This window comes from Passer domesticus, chromosome Z (genome assembly GCF_036417665.1).
Source record: "Passer domesticus isolate bPasDom1 chromosome Z, bPasDom1.hap1, whole genome shotgun sequence".
NCBI classification, from domain to species: domain Eukaryota; kingdom Metazoa; phylum Chordata; class Aves; order Passeriformes; family Passeridae; genus Passer; species Passer domesticus.
This window is the reverse complement of record NC_087512.1, coordinates 73,456,769-73,477,595: the sequence shown is the minus strand read 5'-3', so window position 1 is coordinate 73,477,595 and position 20,827 is coordinate 73,456,769. Positions and strand designations below refer to the sequence as shown.

Sequence of the window (20,827 nt, the reverse complement as noted above, 5' to 3'; positions counted from 1 at the left end):
TTTTTTCTGAGTTGTGCTGTCATGTAGTTGAATTGTTCTTTTTGTGATCATCAATTTAAATGTTTTCAAATGGTTTATAGGCCAATAATAAGTCACCGTGACTATGGCAGAGGTTGTTCTAGTTATGCTAAGCCCTACAGGTACTGTCCACATGTGAGAAAGCATATGATAAAAGCTTTACCCTTAGCTGGCAATACCGATGTGTCTCTACTATCATAGGTCAAAATATACCAGACCTAACTGCAATATTAAACTCAAAATATAGTAGTTTGAGCTGATTTCTTCAATTATAGCAGCTGCAGTTTTTCTCTACCACATATGTAGACTTTTATTTTAAATTAATCTCTCAGAATCCTCCCGTACAAGAGTAAGCCATGCTTCTGTGCACCCCAATAACATCACTATCTAAATAAATTCTACCAAAGAAATACATGTTCACACTGAAATTTTCTCATTGATAACATGTCAAATTAATAATGTCTGCTGAAGATGTGAACTTTGATAAACTTATGTAAATATGGAATGTTCGTTATTATAATAGCAGGATGTTTGTATATTTAATTTATAAATCTTAATTTATGATAGCCCTAAAAACTCATTAAAATTTAATTAATTTAAGTTAACTTAGATAATCTACATTCTTTTAGAAAAGAATAGACAAATAGACCTATTTCAGTAATATTTTTATGGCAGTATAGTATGTGAGATTTGACTTGTACAAGACTTTAGGTTCAGAAGTCTGGAACATGATTTGGAAGATAATTCTAAGAGCCTGAAATTCAGGTAAAAGATGAAAAAAAAGAAAGCCTTTTTGGTCATGGAGTTAACTAAATTGAATTTTCACAATCTTATAGTTCTCTCAGATACTTAGTCAGTCTAGTAATAGTTCTTGTCAGAGACCTTGTAGTTAGAGTCAAATAACTATCTAAAACAAATCAGCATTTCTTTTTAACCTTTTTTCTAACAAAGTTGCGATACAAACCTTGAAAAGATGAATCTTAAAAGGCTACAAGAAATAAAAAAAATTCTCCTCTGACTGCTTTTTAAAGCAAATTATATGACTTTTTCATAATTTTGGATGAATTATTTCTAAATACTGAGCTCTGATATTTATATTACAAATTTTGTCTCTCTAATAACACCATTAGATGACCTGCCAGATTTTTTTCTTTGTCAGAGACATAGAAATATTTGCGTAAAACACAACAGGATTCTCAATGCAGTATTCTGATAACAATTACTTGACTGGTTTCTTGGAGGTAATGTATTTTATAGATCAGAGAATGTACCCATCTACTAGAAAATCCATATATATATATATATATATATATATATATATATATATATATATATATGTATACACACCTTTATGTATATTTCTCATATGGTTATAGGAAGTAGCAACGATTCAAATAAATGAATTAATTGTCCTATTTATAGCTAAAATAAAAAGCAAAATCAGGATGACCATGAAATCATAGAATGGAAGGGACCTCAGGGGTCATCTAGTTCCAACCCTTCATACTCCTGCTCTGAGCCATGTTGCCTCACACTGAATCAGATTGCTCAGAGACCCATACAGCCTGGTCCCACTGCCAGGAATGGGGCGTCCACAATGTCTCTGGGCAGCTCATTGCACAACCTCACCACCTTCACAGTAAAGAATTTCTTCCTATCATCTAATCTAAATATCTACTCTTTTAGTTTAAAACCATTCTTGTTTTCCTATTATTAGATTTTACCTGTGCAAAAAGTTGCTCTCTCTTTTTTATAAGACCTGTAAGTAAAGAAATCTCCTATAAGGTCTCTCTGAAAGCATTTCTTCTCCTTACTGAAAACTCCAATTCTCTCAGCATTTCTTAGCAGCAGAGGTGCTCAAGCAATCTTCAAGGTCTTCCTCTGGACTCATACCCAGAAGTCTACATCTCTCCTGTGCTGGGACCCCAGAGCTGGATGCAGTGCTTCAGATGTGGAACAGAAGGGCAGAATCCCCTCCACTGACCTGCTTTGGATGCAGCCCAGGGTAAAACTGGCTTTCTGGGCTGCCAGTGCACATTTTTGTCTCATGTACAACTTTTCATCAATGAGAACTCCCAAGTACTTCTCCTAATGTCTTCTTCTCCCAGTCTCTCTGGTATTGCCCCAGCCCAGTGTGGGAGTACCTTGGACTTGCTCTGGCAGAATTTCAGGAGATTCTTGTGGATGCACTTCTCAAGCTTGTCCGGGTTTCTTCTTGGCTGGCATCCTTCCTTCTCTTTTGTCCCCTACATCTCTCAGTGTTTTGTCATCTGCAAATGACCTCACTGTCTGTGTAATTGATAAATATATAGCCAGCCCGAGTTCAAGACAGAGTCCTGAGAGACATCACTCATCACCTTGAGGGACACCTATGATCACCAGTCTCCAACTGGACACAGAACTGTTGACCACAAATCTCAATATTTTTTTGATACAGACTTCCTGTTTAAACCACCAAGGAAAAGGGAGTCTTAGATATCATATGTAATCTAGCCATAGGTAAATTCTTCTTATAGAAGATGTATAGAAAAATGCAGAAGCAGACTGGGGTCAGAAGATCTATGGTGCTTTAAATGAAAATATTTAAAAGTTAAAGATGCTGTAATGATTCCTTACTTAACTAATATTTGATGATCTAATTTCCTTTATAGCTTTATTCCGCAGACAGATGTACTGGCACAGAGACTCCACAAAGTAGCTGTTTCACTAAAAACTAAACAAGCAGTATTTGCCTTGAGAGATGTGGCAGTTCTACTCATCTAGGAAAACCAGTTCTCAAAAAAGTATTTACAGAGAACACTTTTGTCTTTGAATTTCTGTGAAACAAATCAGTAAATTAAATAAGGAAAATTAAAACCTTTTACTCATCTTCAAAAGGAAGAAATAACTGTGATTATTTAAATCTAAATAGCACAAACAAGGACTGCCAGCAAATATAGTCCATGTGCAAGCAGTGACTCTGCAAGCAGTGCATGAATGGTTTTTAGCCATTCAGAAACAGAAGAAAGCTAAATCCACTTCCCCAAAGGCTCATTAAAGTACATCTGTGCTCAGGGTATTTCAGTAATTATGTGATAGGAATAACTTCTGTGATTATAATACATAATGGCCACCTACAAACTTTTGGCATTAGACTAGTAGCAAAAGCACAGCCAAGGGGAAGAAACTGGATGTACTGAAAAAAAAAATCTCCTTTAGGTTATAAAATTTTACTGGCCAGTAATCACTAGGATAAGAAATTTAAATAGTGTGTGTTTGCTTTTATTTTTAACAGAATCAGTAATTACAATTTTGTTTTGATCTTACTTTCTCTTTCACACGGCTCCCTATTTTCCATATCAGAATACAGCACCTCAATCCTGTTAATGCTCTGCATTCCTCTAAAGGATACATGAAAGATTATGTGATCTATTACCAAAAAAACCTAAAAACAAACAAAAAATAAAAAGCAAACCTGTGCAAATTATATTTAGTAGCTTGTTTTACAATTGCTCTGATGGGAATTGCAAAATTGTCTTGAACGGTGTGGATGATCCCTATTTTATCTTGGTTTTTCTTCTCTGCACTTCTCATTCGGTTTAGTAATTTGAGAGAGGAGGCAAACACAAACTGGTCCTAACCAGTTCATCAATTCTGTCCCTGCTGCTAATCGCTCAATTACTGCATTTTGTAGAAATTACTTTCTAGTTTCAGGTCTGTTGCTACCTCAGATTCTTACAGATTTCAGGGCTAGCAAGAGATTTCTGCTAACAAATGATATCTTTGCTGTAGGTGTTACGCTGTAATGTGGTTACCTTTAAAAGTAATGAAGCTTTTATATTTGTATAGTACTCATATTTATTTTTGAGCAATACACCAAGGAAAGCTGTTGTATCTGGGAATTCTCTGATAACAGAAATACTGCATGGAGACACCCAGACAGACAGACATCAAACTCACTAGAATTTTTTTTTTTTTTTAATCACTGTCAGAAAGACTTGTCTGGTCACAGTATTTAGCAAAACCTGCTGTGGTAGGTTGGATCCTTACTCTACAGAACTTCACCCAACCTGATGTTCAAGTTAGAAAAAACCTTCTGACCAGAGGAAGCCTTAATAATACCCAACATTGCTGAGCCTCAAAAGGGATGAATCCTTGCAGAGACTACTTAAGAATTGTATTCTGCAGGTTTTATGTACAAGGAATCAATTAATCTCAGAAGCTGTGATGCTATATTAACAGGTAAAATATTTTATCCTGCTTCTCACCTGACCTTATTTCTTTGAATATAGGGGGATATAAAGCAAAAAACCAATTACAGATAAAGCACTTTTTACTATTTTATGTACCTTAATATTATTTGATGACTTCTGCTAAAACTTGGTTATGTGATATGCAAATATATAAAGTTTTTCTATGCCTTAAATTCAAAACAAAACCATGGCTGGTAAGCCATATTAATCACATTTTAGAGCTGAGGAAACTCAGATTAAAGAAAATAAATTCCCAAAGTTACTAGAAAAATTCTTAAACAGGCAGGAAGGAGATGCTGATCTGCATCTGAAAGAGCACTATAAAACACATCCTTCTCTGGTCAATCTTCCAGAAAACCCGTTGTCAGAATTTCCTCCTACAAAACAAATAGTTTATAATTAAATAATTGAACATAAGAATCTTGAAATGAAAACTTACACTGGAATATGGAAAGAAGTAGTGACTGACATTTTGGTGCCTTTGATCCTTTCTGGATGGAGTCACTGAAAATTTAAATTGACACTGCTGCCTATAACATCCTTGCTTCCTGTTTTTCCTGGTCTTAAGTCTTGCTGAATTCTCCAGCCCTGATTTAACCTGAAAATCAGCCTCCAAGTAGAAGAACATGCTAAACATTAACTGCAAGTTAGTCTTCATGGGGTCTTCTACTATTAACCCTTTGCAAAAATCTCTGCTTTTTATTGCAACATATTTGAGCCAAAGTGCAGCTACAAAGCACATATAGTAAATTGTGTTCAGAAGAATGTGGTCCAGTTTATCCTTGCTTGAAATATTGAACTATATGCAAACTAAACATTGCATGCAAGCACATACTTACAAAAACATATGTATTACAAGCTTAAGAAACAGAGAGCTTGCTTGTCAACAATTAGCAAACAGGTCCCATGTATCTTGGCTAAATGTGGCGAAGTACCTGGAAGCCAGGTTTGAGTGCAATTAAGTTGGGGTCTATAAAGTGCCATGTTCTCACAGATTTCCTTCATTGGACTTCCTCTGATTTCACTGAGGTTGACATCTAATTGCCTTCTCCTAAAGCAAGCTACATCTTACAGGAATCTGAAAGAGAAACTTGTTTAATCAAAATAACATAAAATGTTGGTTTGCATCAAATGCAGTCTCACTGAGAAAACAATGCAATTTCCTACCTAAGATAGCAGTTAATCACACCTTCCATTTTAATTGAGTTTACATGTGTGACTAAAGTGTAGTCATGTACTAAAGAACAGTTACATGCTCCAAAAAATCCTTTTCTGAGTTACACTGAAAGCAAATGGGTTTCTTGGATGGGTTTCTTTTCAGTAAGCAGATGTAAATCCATTTAATTTTGTTTTAGTTTAAGAGATGAAACCAAGTGTGTAATTTCCTTCCTAAATGTAGTGATATGTTCATATTAAAATATTTAGAAGGAAATTTATCTGAATATCTTGAAAAAACCCAGAGAGATCAAAATTTAGTCTTGCATTTTTAATTAATTAATCCCAAAGCTCTCAAAGTCTTAGTAAATAGCCATAAAATAAATTAGTAAAATAGTTCAATTAGTATGGGATCTATTTGATGACATAGCATATTACAGCTAATGAAGAATCTGTTCTTTGTTTTGAATCCTCACAGAAAGAAGGTCAAGAGGGAAGAAATCAATAGTTAAATGAAATAAATTATTTTTTTATTGAACCATTTTACTAGTCTTATTTTACTGTTTTTCTGTAATTATTACAAAGAATCATGAAAACATCTTCATCATGGTTTTGGCTGGGATAGAATTAATTTTATTCACAGTAGCTGTTTTGGAACTGTGTTTTGAATTTGTGCTGGAAACAGGGATGTTTTTGCAACAGATCAGGGCATAGTAAGAGCCAAGGCCTTTACAGTTCCTCATCTCACCCCACCAGTGAGAGGGCTGGGGATGTACAAGGAGCTGGGAGGGGACACAGTGAGGACAGCTGACCACAAGTGACTCAAGAGATATCCTACACTGAAGGACATCATCCTCAGCATATAAATGTGGGGGAAGGTTGGTGCAGGCCTGCTGCTTGGGGACTGGCTGGCCATTAGGCAGTTGGCCAGCAACTGTTTTAATTTACATCGCTTGTCTTTTTTGAGTTTTATTTCTTTCTGTTATTTTCTTTTAAATTAAATTACTATTTTTTATTACTACTATTATAATTATTATCATCCTCATCATTAGGTTCTATATCAGTTATTAAGCTGCTTTTATCTCAAATCATAATTTTTTACACTTTTACCCTCTTGTTTCTCTCCCCACAACCAACTGGGAAGGAGTGAGAGAATGGCCGTGTGTGGATTAGCTGCTGGTTGGAGTTAAACAGTATTGAGAATATTAAAGGAAGAGATGTATTATATGGAAGCCAAATAGGAATGTCTGTTCTGTTAAAAGAACCGCCTATAACCAGAGCAAATTTCTTACTAACGTGGTAGTAAAGTGACAGAAGGACTCAGGAAAGTTTTTTTTTTTTTTGGTTACAATTCTGAAAGAATTTCCTGCTATTTATTTTTGCCATTTTAAAATACATGTAAGACCCATGCATAATGCTAAAAACATTAGAAAAAGGATGAAAGAAATGTGGAAATTAAAAGTCTGTCTTTTTAAATTTTCCTGTTCAAAGATGATACAGCTGTGCCAAGAAGTTAAATATTTTATATTGTATGATACAAATGTGGGGTGGAAAATAACACCTCCCCAGCAAAGGGATTCTTAGCAACAGTGCAAATAAAAGTAAGGTGGGAATATCAAATTCCAAATCTTAAGAAAAAAGATGTTGGACAGCAATTTCTACTTGAAGGTGCCCCCGGCATGTTACACCACAACAGAAAGTTTTGAAATGAAAATAACTAAATGAAGCAAGCAAACACTTGTTTTCAAACAACACCACATTGGGAAGTAATTACGTTAAATGGTGACTGTGGGCTCCAGACAAAGATGTATAGGAATAATCACTGTTTCCTATGCAACTGATATGGATCTCAGGCAGCAATCAGACAGAGCTAAAGTGAGTCACTCGAAAATGCCACACAGAGCGGGCTGTACCCTCACAGGGCCAATTATTAGAAGAGAGTTTATTCACCTTTTAGAGAAGCCAAATATTCCTTGAATTGAAAGCATTTTAGCCTTGTGTGTCATAGTCCACCCAATGAATTTGTAGACCCACTTTTTCACTTTTTTCTCTATGGTAAGACAAGTCCCATACCATGATGCCATGAAACTAGAGAATGGGAAACAATATTCTTAGGCAAGAACAAAGTTATAGAATGAAACTTTACGTATATAAACTGCAGATTTTATCTAGTAATTTATGGAAAGTGTTAAGGGTCTGAGACACATCATTATAAAATGTGTGTTGCTTAGAAGCTGATAATGAGCAGTAGACTTTTTTTGACAGCGACCTAAATCCATATGAAACTGGCAAAACTCCATGATGTTATTATTACTTCTGTTGTAGCAGATTTTCTCATGTTTTTAATGTAGTAATTACCATTACTGTCACTAATGGATTCTTTTGTTATAAACACACATAAATAAATGGGCAGGGAAAGGGATGGGGAGTTTATTCTCCCTTCGCGTATATTTAGTGTGCAGTGCAGTCCTGGATGATAAAAGATTCAGAATCCAAGTAGGTATACAGTGGACACATCCCTCAGAGCAACACACTGCAGCAACAATAACCAATCTAGCTGGTGTAAAAGTATGCCAATAATGCATGCATAAGCTACACATTGGATTCTTGTAGGCAAACATAATCCCTTTATATTTATATTATTTATATTATTTATATTTATATTTATATTTATATTTATATTTATATTTATATTTACATTTACATTTATATTTATATTTATATTTATATTTATTTATGTGGATACAGGAAACAAAACATTTTTTAAAGCGTATAATCCCTAGCAACAAAACCTCTCAAAGAGTAATACAATCAAATCAGAATATGTTATTTATTATCTTCTTTTAAGTCTGCATCTTATATAGAACCAGTTCAAGAATTATTTAATAAAAATTAAATGGGAAGATTCAGCACCAATTTGAAAGCTTTAACACTACATTTCCCAAGTGAAATATGAGAAGCATGAGACTACAGATTGTCATCATAGGGATAAATTGCTTATATATTACAGAACTCACAAGAATTATGTTCTTTTCCCTTACATTTAGTGCTAGATGAAAAGGTCGCAACTGGTGATGACAATGTCCATGAGCTATGAGTTATAGTCCAAAGTTTTCTTGTTCATCCATTCTCACATCTTCAGGATGGTATTCTCTGCACAGCTGCAGGTGGCTGTATATATATCCTTGCCATAAAATGTCAGGAGATACATGATCAGTTCAGCCAGAGCCATGGGTTGATGGCACTCTGCCAATACAAAGCAGGCATAAATGCCTGTCTGCTAGGCTGGTTTATATCCTAAAAGCTGATCAGTCTACCTGAAGGAAACCAACAGTTTTGGTTTCAGCTGTAGAAGTCTTTTATCAAAAAGATGGGCTGAAAGTAAGAATTGTTACTTTAACATAATAAATCAATAATTCGTAAGTGATTTTACTTGTTTTTAGAAAGTCTCTCTATATAGTGTCTTACTTTCTGTATACCAGATGGTTTGAACTGCTCTTTTTTGTTGTCGTTGTTGTTGTTGCTGTTCTCACCAATGTTTTGCAAGCTTGATTTAACTTTGGACTTTCAGACAAATTTTAGTTGGTCCCTTTACGCACATGTTTTCCTTTGATCCAGATGCCTAGTGATGTAAATAGATATAGTTCAATCCCAGCTAATAAAGCCCTGTGGATTTACATCAGCTAAATGTCTGTCACTTAGGTTTTAGCAAGAGCTTATCATGAAATATTCCAAAACTGCACAGAGTGGAATATTCAAACATCAATAAAAAACTACTACAAGGCTTTCAACTACTACTAGCTTTCAAAAGTTACTACAAGTTCACTGAGGCAAAGTAGACTCTGTTCATTTAGAGTTTTCTCATGCTGTGAAGTAAAATAAATTAATTTGATGGAGATTCCTGGTGTTCCTTGAAATTGTAGTGCCTAACAATGTGGATGTTTTCTGTACTGCACCACAGCTAAATATGCCAATTTCTTTCCACCAAGTCATCATTTCTCTTTGCTCGAATGAACTTCACAGGTTAAACTTATGTGTAAAAGGGGATTAGAGTCAAATCACTGAACCTGTTGTCAATCTCATCCTTCTTTAACCAGTCTTTTCTCTGAATCAGAGGCAGATGAACCATCCAGGAGGTTGATCGCAAACTCCCAGAGTCTGGGGCACGGCGTGTGTTGGAATCTGAACTGATATAGTATTACATGAAAAAAATGTTAATTTGCATCATCCCAGTAGAGTACTCCTCCTGTTTTAAGTTAACACTCTGTCTCCACTTTCAGTGGGAGACCCACTAGAACTATAGTGCTCTCTGGAATCCCTGGGAGTTTCTCTGTCCATAATCTGAAAATCAAGGGGGTGGGTGCCCCAATTCTGCTAGCTGTATGGTCTGGTTGAAATCAACCAGATAGCTTATGTTACTAAGCCATTTAGACAAGCACATTGAAATCATCTGAAAAACACCTGACAAACAGAAGAATGATTTTCACTGGGTCTGAAATTTTCCAAAGAGAAAGATTTATGTTATCAGAAACATTTAGAGAGATTTCAAAAATCAGTAATGTGGATCTGAAGTCTAATGTGTCATTTGGTTGAACTCAATGATCTTGAAGGTGTCTTCCAACAGATTCTGTGATTCTGTGATTTTTATTTATATGTGCTATCTTCAAGCTTTTACTCAGTTTCTCAACAAGTTAGCAATTTTTTTTTCCTTCATTTTACAACTGAAAGTTTCACAACACTTTATATAATTGGGGGAGTACCATGATACTTTTTTTTCCAGAGAGCTTGATTTATGTACTCAGAATCTGTAATTTTCCATTACTTGTCTTGAAATGTATTACCCATGACAGTCAAAACTGAAACAGGTGAGAATCCATGTAGAATTAGAGAAAAACACTGAAAGGTTTCAAAGTAAAACACAATAAAAATGCTTCAGGGATTCTGAAATTTTGTGAGTTATTTTACTCAAATACAGGACATGTAAAATAATCCCAACAGGGAAGACAAGCTGTATAAATTCAACTTTACTTACAGGGAAAAAAAAGAAATGAAGCTGACCAAGAGCCTTATGAAAGTTACTATTGATTTATTTGCTTGAAGTTCTGAAATAGACAGTGTTCTTGGACTTTTATTTGCCTATTTGTCACTCTAGCCCATGGCCAGTGTCACAAGGTTTTCCAGGCATTTCTTTCTGAATGTGAATGTTTCAGCTCTCATTTATACCCCTGCCATTTCAACCTTCTCAGCTCATATAAAAAGCTTCTTATAAAAGGTAAGCAGATTATATTAACCTATGCCTATATTAATAAAAAAACTTATTCAGTGACTGAATAAGGTTTATAGGTTAATATTAATCTAAGGACCCTTCAGTATAATCTCTGTTTTGCACTTGGAAGACAAGTTTGGGCAGGACATACAGACATGATAAAATGTGTATTTATGTGGCTGACATAGAAATCAAAAGCTGTGAATGTGTAGCAAATGCTGCCTGTGAGAGTCATGCAGATTTATCTGTAGTTCTGGCTTCGTGTTCTGTGAATGGAGATGCAGCCATTTGGCCTCTCTTCTACAGGCACCTGAAGTCTTTTAACTATAAGTTTCTCATGGCCCAATTATGTTAATTTAATTATCAATTTATGTGGTATTCATTGTTCTGATTTCAAAGTAAGCATTTTGGTTACTAAATATATATGTATTTATTCATCAAAGAGTCAGAAATTGCAAACACCACACATGGCGATCATGCTTACATATCATTGATCATAATCATCACACAAAACTGTCCTTAGTACTGATATCTGAAATCACCTGTTTACATGCAGTTCCATGGAGCTAGTCCATGTGGTCAGGGCTGATGTCTGTGTCCATGGCGGTCTCAGTCACAGAGATCAGGCTTATCCCAGTCCTGGCTAGCTGGGTCCCAGACAAATGGAAGTTGGCCAATGTGATGTGCCACTACAAGGAGGGTTGTAAGGAAGATCTGGGGAACTACACAGGCCTGTCAACCTGACTTTGATACCTGAAAAGGTCATGAAAGAGATCATCTTGAGTACCATCATGGGGCACATACAGGACAACCAAGGAGTTAGCTTGTGATCAGGAAAAGCAGCTCCTGCCTGACCTTGATCTGTTTCTATGGCCAGGTAGCCCACCTAGTGGCTGAAGGCAAGGCCTTGGGTGTTGTCTACTGGGAGTTCAGCAAAACTTTTGACACCATCTCCCACAGAACTTTCCTGGAAAAGCTGGCAGCCTTTTCCTGCAAAAGCTGGCTTTTGGACAGGAGCACTCTTTGCTGGAGTTAGAAACTGGCTGTACAGCCAGGCCCGGAGAGTGGAGGTGAACGGGGCTGCATCCAGGCGGGGTCCACTCACCAATGGTGTCTCCCAGGGATCAGCACTGGGACGAGTAATGTTTAATATCTTTATTGATGATCTGGATAAGAAGATTGAGTGCACAATCTCAAGGCTCATGAATGACACCATGTTTTGTGAGAATGTGAATCTGCTGGTGGACTGGAAAGCTCTTCTGAAGGCTCTAGAAAGGCTGGATCAATTGGCTAAAGTTCTGTGCTGGATTCTACACTTGAGTCACAACAACCCCATGCACAGCTGCAGGCTGGGGGCAGAAAAGGACCCATTGGAGCTGGTCAACAGTGCTTGAATATGAGCCAGGGGTGTGCCTAGCAGGCCAATGGCATCCTGACCTGTAACAGCAATAGTGTCGTCAGCAGGACCAGGGCAGTGATTGTCCTTTTGCACTTGTCACTGTTGAGGCCATACCTCGAGTTCTGCATCCAGTTCTGGGCCTGTCATGACAAAAAAACCACATTGAGGTGCTGGAGCAAGTCCAGAGCTGGTGAAGGGTCTAAGGGTTCCTATGAGGAACAGCTGAGGGAGCGCTAGCTTTGGCTAGAGAAAAGGAAGCTCAGGGGAGACCCTGTCACTCCCTATAATTCCCTGAAAGTAAGTTATAGCCAGATGGGGATCAGTCTCTTCTTCCAGGCAGCTAGAGACAGAAGAAGAGGACACAGCCCTAACCTGCACCAGGGGATCTATCTGGTTTTCTCTCGACCTGCTTATCCTAGTTTTGCTTCTTCCTTCCTATGCATTTCCTCCATATTTGCAGTTATTCTTATTTTGCTCTTCCTTCTCCTGTAAAGTTTGCTATTTAGCTGTTTATCACTGTTTCAGTACAACTATACAAGTTATTTACTCTCTTAATGGTAAAATTGCTCTCATAACTAGACATTTGGTGTCTTTACAGGGTATTTCACTATGCTATTGCAGTGCACATATTGCTGTTTGCGCTAGTATAGCACTTTGCTTCCAAAGCAAGTGATTGTATTGACAATGGTGAGAAATGTACTTACAGTTTTTTAGTTTCACAGGCCTCATTTGTGTTGCCCTGTGAATGGCACAAAATCATGTTGTTTATGATTACCTAAAAAAAAATGTATGAGTGCCATCGCAATTTCATACAACAGTTCTTTTTTTTTGTTTTGGCTGCTGAACTGTAAAGGTATTCAGCTAAGGTATCCACAGTCTAGCCTTCCCTATTCTTCTGTAATTTGATCTATGCATTTTCATCTGCGCTAGAGATGCAGAAAATTAGTGTAGCAAATAATATTCCCGTCCCACACCCCATTTCCATTTTAACCACATAATCCTACATATTCATCCCTTTTGCCCCTGAAGAACCACATGGCACAGTTACAGAGATTTTAAGAACTTTCGTCTATTGCTCCAGAATTCCTTTAAAGGTTGCTGCTGCTCACTGTGAAAGAGCTTGAATGAAAATGTGTTCTTATAAATTTGTCAATTTTGGTCTAAATTCTTATAGTCAGCATCTGGTGTAGGTGTTGCCATCCCAGTGAATGCTTGATGCCCAAGTAATAACGTCTTACTTATCACTGGAAAAACTATAACATCCCTGTAAACCACTACTTGTGTCATTGCTGTTGTGTTCTTGTATCATTGCTGTTTTGATTTTTTTTCTGTGCATTTGTAACAGATGAGACTGACATTGCCCACTGTACTGTCTCTGCTGGTTTCTGTCTTTGCAAACTGGTTTCTGATGCTTTGAAGGGAGCTGCTATAAAAAATAATAATGAAGTGCATGTTCATCTTAAGATTTTAAGTTCAATTCGGCAAGTATCTCAAAGAAAACTTGTGTAAGTGAAAATCTTATTTTCATTTGGATAATTACCAAAGTTGCATCACCTTTTCTGTCTGGTCATCTGCTTGTCCTACACAATTTTGTCATCTCAAATGTCTTTATTAAAGATCAATCACATAAGATTTTATTACATTGTGTTGCAGGATTCATGTGATGACCTGAATAAGTCTCAGTCTGAAGACATACATAATTCTGAAGAAGATAATTTTACAAAGTGGATACAACTCTAGAGGGACGAGTGGAGCTTGGTTAGAATTAAGAAAATAAGTGTGAGATCAAGTCTCTTGCTTCTACCAAATTACCCTTGCAATTTTTCATCAAGTGAGTTTTGTTGATAGAGGAGTGCATTCAGATGATTTAGGCAAACCTCCAGTAGTTTTGTAATAACACAAAGTCTAAATCCAAAAAAAAAGAGGACAGAGAGAGAGGATTAAAACAATATTCTACAGAGGAGAAGATGACAAAATGGAGAGGGGGAATGTAAGATATAATTCTTTATGCCCACATGCACAGGGGCAATAACCATGAGAGAGGCTGCAGAGTGAAACGACAGCAAGAGCAAGTTCAGCCAGCACAGGAAGCACTCCTGTGGCCATTGCTTCTTACATGCTTGAATTCCCGTTTGAGGTTTTTCAAGGATTCACATGGGTTTAAACACAGAAAAAACATAGGCAACAGTAATTAAATGTCTTCAGTCCATTTCATTGCTTGCTCATTAGCTTCTCCTTTGGTGTGTCCCCTAGTCTTTTTTTCTGGTAATAAAGGAATTATGTAAATTAATTAGATGTTAAAAACCAACTCCCTACTTAGGGACTCAAAAGAAACTATCAAAATAGAAAAGCTAAGAATATGATTTCACATACAGCTTATTCTTACCCTGAAATATTAAACGGGTCTGGATTCACTGTCAGTAAAATCAGTATAATCAATAAATAACATTTCATAGTGACACAAAACCTTTCACACAGAAATAAGAATTATGGGAGTCAAACTGCACAACTGCATGTAAAGTATTCTTTATATCTGCTGACTGTTCACAGAGATACACCTCAGCAAGGAAAATAATTGCAAAAAAAAATCTAAGATTAAATATTTTGCTTCTCTCTCTTTCTCTCTTCCAGCTCTTCCTTCCCATCCCCTCCCCCTCCACCTGAATTTAGAAGGATGAAGACTATCCAGTCTAAATTATTATGGAAACAGTGGCACACACAAAACATTTGGTGATATTTGCAGAAAATGCCTGTGACATTTTCAGCTTGTTAAAATCAATGAAACAAGGAAAAACATTGCCAAACTGGGAGAAAATGAGTCCTTGAAGAACTGAACTCCTAAAATGTGATATAACGTCTCTATTTGTCTGTGACAATATGCTAACAAGATAAAGCAATCTCCTTTGGGCTCTCACAAACAAGATGTGTGTTATAAAAAATTTACTGAGCTGAAGATCAATAAAGACCTATAGTTCATCCAATCTCACACCCAATGTTTCAGAGACTTTCAATTTCCCTCAGTTATCCCTCTACTGACTCCATCACATTTTGTCCAAAGTATAAATCTGTAAGAGATTCCAGTTTGACCTGAATTTGCAAGAAATGTAATTCAATATTTCTTTTGATATTTTGTTTCCAAGGTTAATTATCATTACTTTAATAAAGTTGTTCTTCAAGTCTAATTTGAAAGGGTTATCAATGAAGCATTGATTTTCTGATTGATCAAGGGTCCTTACAAGCCCTGTATATTCTTATTATGAGGCTGGTTATTCTTTTTCTAACACTTACCAACAAGTTACATTTTCATACAAATGGACATATAAAAGTGTTTCAGCATACTGAGAGCTTTCAAGGCTTTTGCATCCCTTCTCTTTTTCTGTTTCTGTTAACATACAGCTACCTGAACAACATTTCGTTACACAGGACGCCTTACTTGGAAACAAGGTCTGTTCCTAAACTCCAGTGTTCTTCTGCATGTGGCACTATTTTGTCAGCAGTTCACAGCAGTTCATCTGAAGAACCCACTGTGCTGAATATGAAGTAGACCCTTAGACTATTTTCAGACTCACCATTTTCTGTATACAGTCTCTGCTTCCACAGATATCGCACACTGCACACTCAAACAAAAGAAATTTTGCACATATATAAAGAATTTTTTTCACTAACTGTTTATTAGCCAGACTTAACCTTCTCCTGGAAAACCAGAACTTTCTTGTTTATAATTCTGAAAAACCTTTCTGCCATACATTTTTTTTTCCTTCTGCAAATTTATATTATCTTTTAAACAACTGATGAAAATTATTCAGGTATAGCATCAGGTTTTATAAAAACTCATATTTGGTCACCACCAGTCCTTGCTGAATTCCCCCACAATACCTATAAACTCTTCACACTGTGCAAAAGGCTTGCTTTAGTGTGACTAGCTTCATGAGAATCAAGTATGTATCACAGTATTTTTGTTATCCAGATATCTGAAAAGGACCTTGATGCAGAAAACACCCTTAAGAGATAGATAAAAAAACTTGTTGCAGCAGCATTTTGAAAAGCAAAATGCTAAAAGCAAGAATAATTAAATACTTTCAAAAGCAAAGGAAAAAAGAAATTAAACACTCCAATAGAGGTATTTCACATGTTTACAGAGGCATCTTCTCATAGTATATTCAATAAAGCTATAAGCATTTTGTGAATGTCACTATTCTGATTACCATTTTCAGGGATGTTCTAAATCCAGTCTGAAAATGATGCCATTCATGTTTTGCATCATGAGTAGATATTCAGTCAGTTCTGCAGCCTGCAAATGTGTATTGGAAGTCAGATACTTCTTTCCTAATTCCACATGAATTTGCTTACAGTTTCCAATGTAACACACCTTATTTGATGCACATTTTTAAATTCTGTCAATTTTTCAAACATTTATGGGAAATGTATTAATAACTGTACTGTACTTTTAACTGTACTTTTTTCTTTTTCACTAATAAATATGGTAGGACATTATATAGATTTTAAATTATCTTTGAAGGATTAAGTTTGCACTTTGCCCCATGTTCAGGTGTCATATTCTCCAGTACTGTAGTACCATAGATGGAGAATTTCTGAGCTGTCCAATGAAGTTTGTCTTAATAGGACAGTCTGTGACATTAATAACAGAAGTAATACTTAATGCCGTATCAGAGCCTACATATACAAAATAATGATTTCCAAGTGTTAAAAGAAAGCTATTTTAACCTGACACCTTTTCTCTCTTAGATCTTTGCTTTTCCATTATTTCATTTGTCAGAGTTTTGCTGCAAGCATTCTTTTTCAGCTTCTGAACCATTTTCCCATCAGTCTTTCTGTTACTACAGCCAAAGTCCCTAGTTGGTATATTATACTCTGGATGCTGGAATCATTGCCATCTTTATCTTTCAAAATGTTTGCTATTTAATCCAAATGCTTTTATCTCTTTTTTTACACTATTTTGCCATTTTTTAGAATTTTTTATTTAGATGATAGTCTGTAGATTGGAGCTCAGTTGAATGACTGGTGTATAAGAAGCTGTAGATTCCGTCTGTTACTCTATCTTCAAACGTGTTATTTGCTCTATTTTAATTGTGTTTTGGCTAAACCAGTACTCAGGAAAATACTGCTATGATTTTGGTACACTGTGAACAGTATCTGTTTAATACTGGTTAGCTTCCCCCCAGCCCTCAAGTATCATGTATTTCCATACAAATAAGGTTTGTGAAGGAAAACAACTCTACAAAGAAGACATATGTTCATAGAATCATGTGCTCAGAAACGTTAGTAAAATATCTCTCAGAAACAGGATGAACTTAAACAAGTCTTTCACTTAGGAGAGAGACTCAATTTGGATGACGTCCAAGTTTCTAACAGTGAAGCAGCCTAAAAAATCAACCTGAATTCTCAAACCATAGGTAGACATCCAGACATCTGTGAGTCCTGACTGCCCGTGAGCTGTGGCCTAAGACTGTGCAGTCACCTTTGTGTATTAATAACATCAATAAAATACCTGTACCTCTCAGATCTTTGTTTTCAACTTCACAGCAGATTTGCAGTCATGGGTGCATCACAGCAGGAGCTGAGATGATCTTCACCTCCTACAAAACAACATTGTCTAATACAGGAGTGAGCTCTGTTCAGATTGTATCTCTACGGGTACAACACACTGGTAGGGGGTTTTGGGCCTTGCTTGGTTTTCAGTTTCAAAATAACTTCCATTAGTTTAATCATTTTTCATCCATATGTTCCAATCAATTTTTAAACCTTGGGATAATTTCCAGCATGTCTAGAAAGGCAGCTGGACATTACAGTAGTTGTAATAACTTTTATCACACTCCATTACACACCTGATACAAACCATTATTACAAGTTTGGAAAGCCCACCCAAAGTGTCTCTCTGTCTTTAGGAATAGAAATGCATTTGCAAATTCAGTTTATAATATCTATGCTTTTTGGCTTTCCCAATCTTTGGGAAACACTGTGAGAGAGAACACTACTACTACTACTACTAAAATTGCTACAAAAATATAAGGATGCAGAAAAAAATGAGTCATTAACATTTAAAAGCGCAATCAATGAAATTTTGATACCCTTTTACCTTGTTGTTTCCTTTTCTTATTCTCCTTGCACTGTTGTTATTCAAGGAGAAATCAGGAAGATGCAAGTTTATCATCAAGCTAACAGCAAACACAGAATTCCCAGTCCATTCTCTTGCATGCTCAACACCTCTTCCATTCATGAAGCATTGTATACTTGCACTTGCTCTGGAACAGATGTGGTTATCTTTTTCCCTAACTCTATCATCTTTCAGCAGACATCAATTAACAAACACATTCTTTCTTTTTTGTGAGAAACAGATACTTGGAAGCACAGCAGCTCATATATGCTCATTCTAAAACCTATAACATTATATAGGGATTTATCTAATATTTTTGTGTATGGTAATTAAATTTTTAATTAACACTAATGTGGAGATGAGCCAATCACACTGTATCTTTATATTTTCTTATATAAGAATTTCTTGTTCTTTTGGAACAATTATCTTGTCACTCAAGGCTCAGGATTCCCTGGTTTAAGTAATAATCTTAATCACCATACCATGGCTAATAATTCTGGAGCAGAATTTACAGAACTTGAAGGTAGGAGAAATGGATATGCTGTTTGTAGTATTTTTAATGACCCACTGCAAAATGTCCAGTTTTACAGAGAGGAGCACAATGCATGCTGCCCCAGAGAATTTAGATCACCATGGAGATAACTTTTACTAACAGTAAAAAGAAAGGCTTGAAAATGGGGAGAACAGGGAATTACGAGAGGTTTTTTTCACACACGGTTGCTGTAGCGGTTTTTGTGCATGTGGTACATATACAACTTTTATATGATGTGTTTCTGAATAAAGTTCTTCATGTTTGAAAAAAAAGACTAGCACCATCACAATATTGTATGGCTCAGCTGAAACTGACAATGGAAAGATTAGAGATTTATCTACGTTTGCCCAGTGGCCAGTGACAGAAAACAGGATCCGTACTAAGAATTAGATGTTTTATACTATGCAGTCACTTGAATAAGACACTAAAAATATTGCTATTTTTGCAGACTTAGCAATGGATTTTTGCTTCAAGTATACTGACAGAAGCTGAATTGAAACACATAAAGTTGATGCGGGTTTAATGCTGAAGATCATTGGATAAAGTTAATTTTTTCAGTATCAGCAAAATGTGCAGGTCTTTTACCAGGCTGCAGTCAGTATTTGTCTGTCAGCTTGCCTTTTATGAAACAGACAGATGCTATAAGGATTTTTTTAAGAAGGTTTAAGCCATAGCAAATTCAAATCCATTGATATATTTTGCAGAGGTAGTATATACATCTTGTCAAAATTGAAGCACTTGTGATAGATAGACTGGGAAAATTGTCACTAGCAAGGTGAGGGCAAGCTCTTAGTGTTTTCTTCTGAGGTGATCCAAAGGGACTCCATCTAACTGCATTTAAGTGAATGTTTTAGTTACAATATAAAGTCCAGAAGGGCAACAGTCAGTATTGATGTTTTCTCACTGTTATTAGTTTCTATCAGGAAGAAGCACATCTGAAGTAGCTTCAATAAAGTCAAGACAAAAATTAGCCTCTAAAATATGTCACAGGTCAGATTAATGCTCGTCCAAGCTTCTTTTACATATGGCAATCAAGTGTAACTTCTTGTTTGCAACCAGAAGAAGAAAACTCAACATCAGTATAATTCAGCTATTAAATTCTTCAAGATCAATCTACTAATGTTCCTATTCAAAATAAATTGTGTTGTATATGTGATTTCCTTGCTAGTTCGCGACACTCCTTTGGTTATTTCACCATGGAAAGAAACAGTAAATTAAAAAAACCCCTGTTTGTTTATTGGACCTTCTATCACTCCTATCCTCTTATAATAAATGTTTACCTAAGTCCCTTGCACTGAACATTTGGGAATGCATTTATCTGGCAACAATTTTTCAGATGTCATCATCTTATTCCACCTCTAAATGTTTAACTTCTTCAGTTTTACTAAATGCAGCATTATTCCAAGTGTCTCTCCTTCCTTGTCTTCAATGAGAAGCAAATTACCTTCTTTCCACATGTCCCTCCTAACCTGAGTTCTTTCAGTTCTTCTCTGTGTTTTCAACTTCCTAAATCTAGACCATTTTTTAATTTTTTTTTTTTTTAAGAATTCAGATTTCTCACTGCCTCAGTAGTTTGGAAAGATGTACCTGTCAAAACTTAGTTATAATTTGCTAACTCATTTTATACTATTTCAATAAGAGTCAAACAGAAAATGAACTGAAGTCACTTTCCTTACTCACCTGTGGGCTGGGCTGTCTAAACTGTCTTCATCCCCTGCCCAACTGTGCATCAAGTCTCAACTTAGGAAGATATACAAATAAGTCTGATTTATACACTATGGAAATCTAGGAAAGTCCTAAGATTAGTTATTAATAATGTTGATAACTCAATTTCCTGATGACCAGAGAACAAATGCCACATCAACCTCCAAGAAGCACAACAAAGGGGACTCAGGAAATTACAGACTCATTGGTTTTATGGCAGTCCCTGGGAAAATAATAAAATGTGTCTTTCTAAAAACTATTATAAACAAAACCAAAGGCCTTGATGGAGAAACACCAGCATGTATTTACCTTCAACAACAAAATAATGTCTTGCACGGACACAGGGACAGTACTGGATGTGGTTTATCTGGACCCCAGCAAAGTGTTTGATGCACTTACCCACAGT

At 36.0% G+C, this 20,827-nt stretch overlaps 1 long non-coding RNA gene across 4 annotated transcripts; it reads right to left on the bottom strand.

Annotated features, from left to right (window-relative positions):
- Positions 1-1,654: 1,654 nt before the first annotated feature.
- On the bottom strand, positions 1,655-20,251 carry LOC135290584 (uncharacterized). Of its 4 annotated transcripts, none has more exons than XR_010353349.1 (5): positions 12,775-20,251; positions 8,447-12,210; positions 5,186-5,328; positions 4,690-4,860; positions 1,655-2,585 (listed from the first exon to the last, which is right to left on the bottom strand). It is a non-coding gene; the product is annotated as an uncharacterized LOC135290584 (long non-coding RNA). The 4 variants fall into 4 exon arrangements; XR_010353351.1 differs by having other exon boundaries at positions 1,655-4,860; positions 8,447-9,027; positions 11,214-12,210; XR_010353348.1 differs by having other exon boundaries at positions 1,655-4,860.
- Positions 20,252-20,827: the final 576 nt, after the last annotated feature.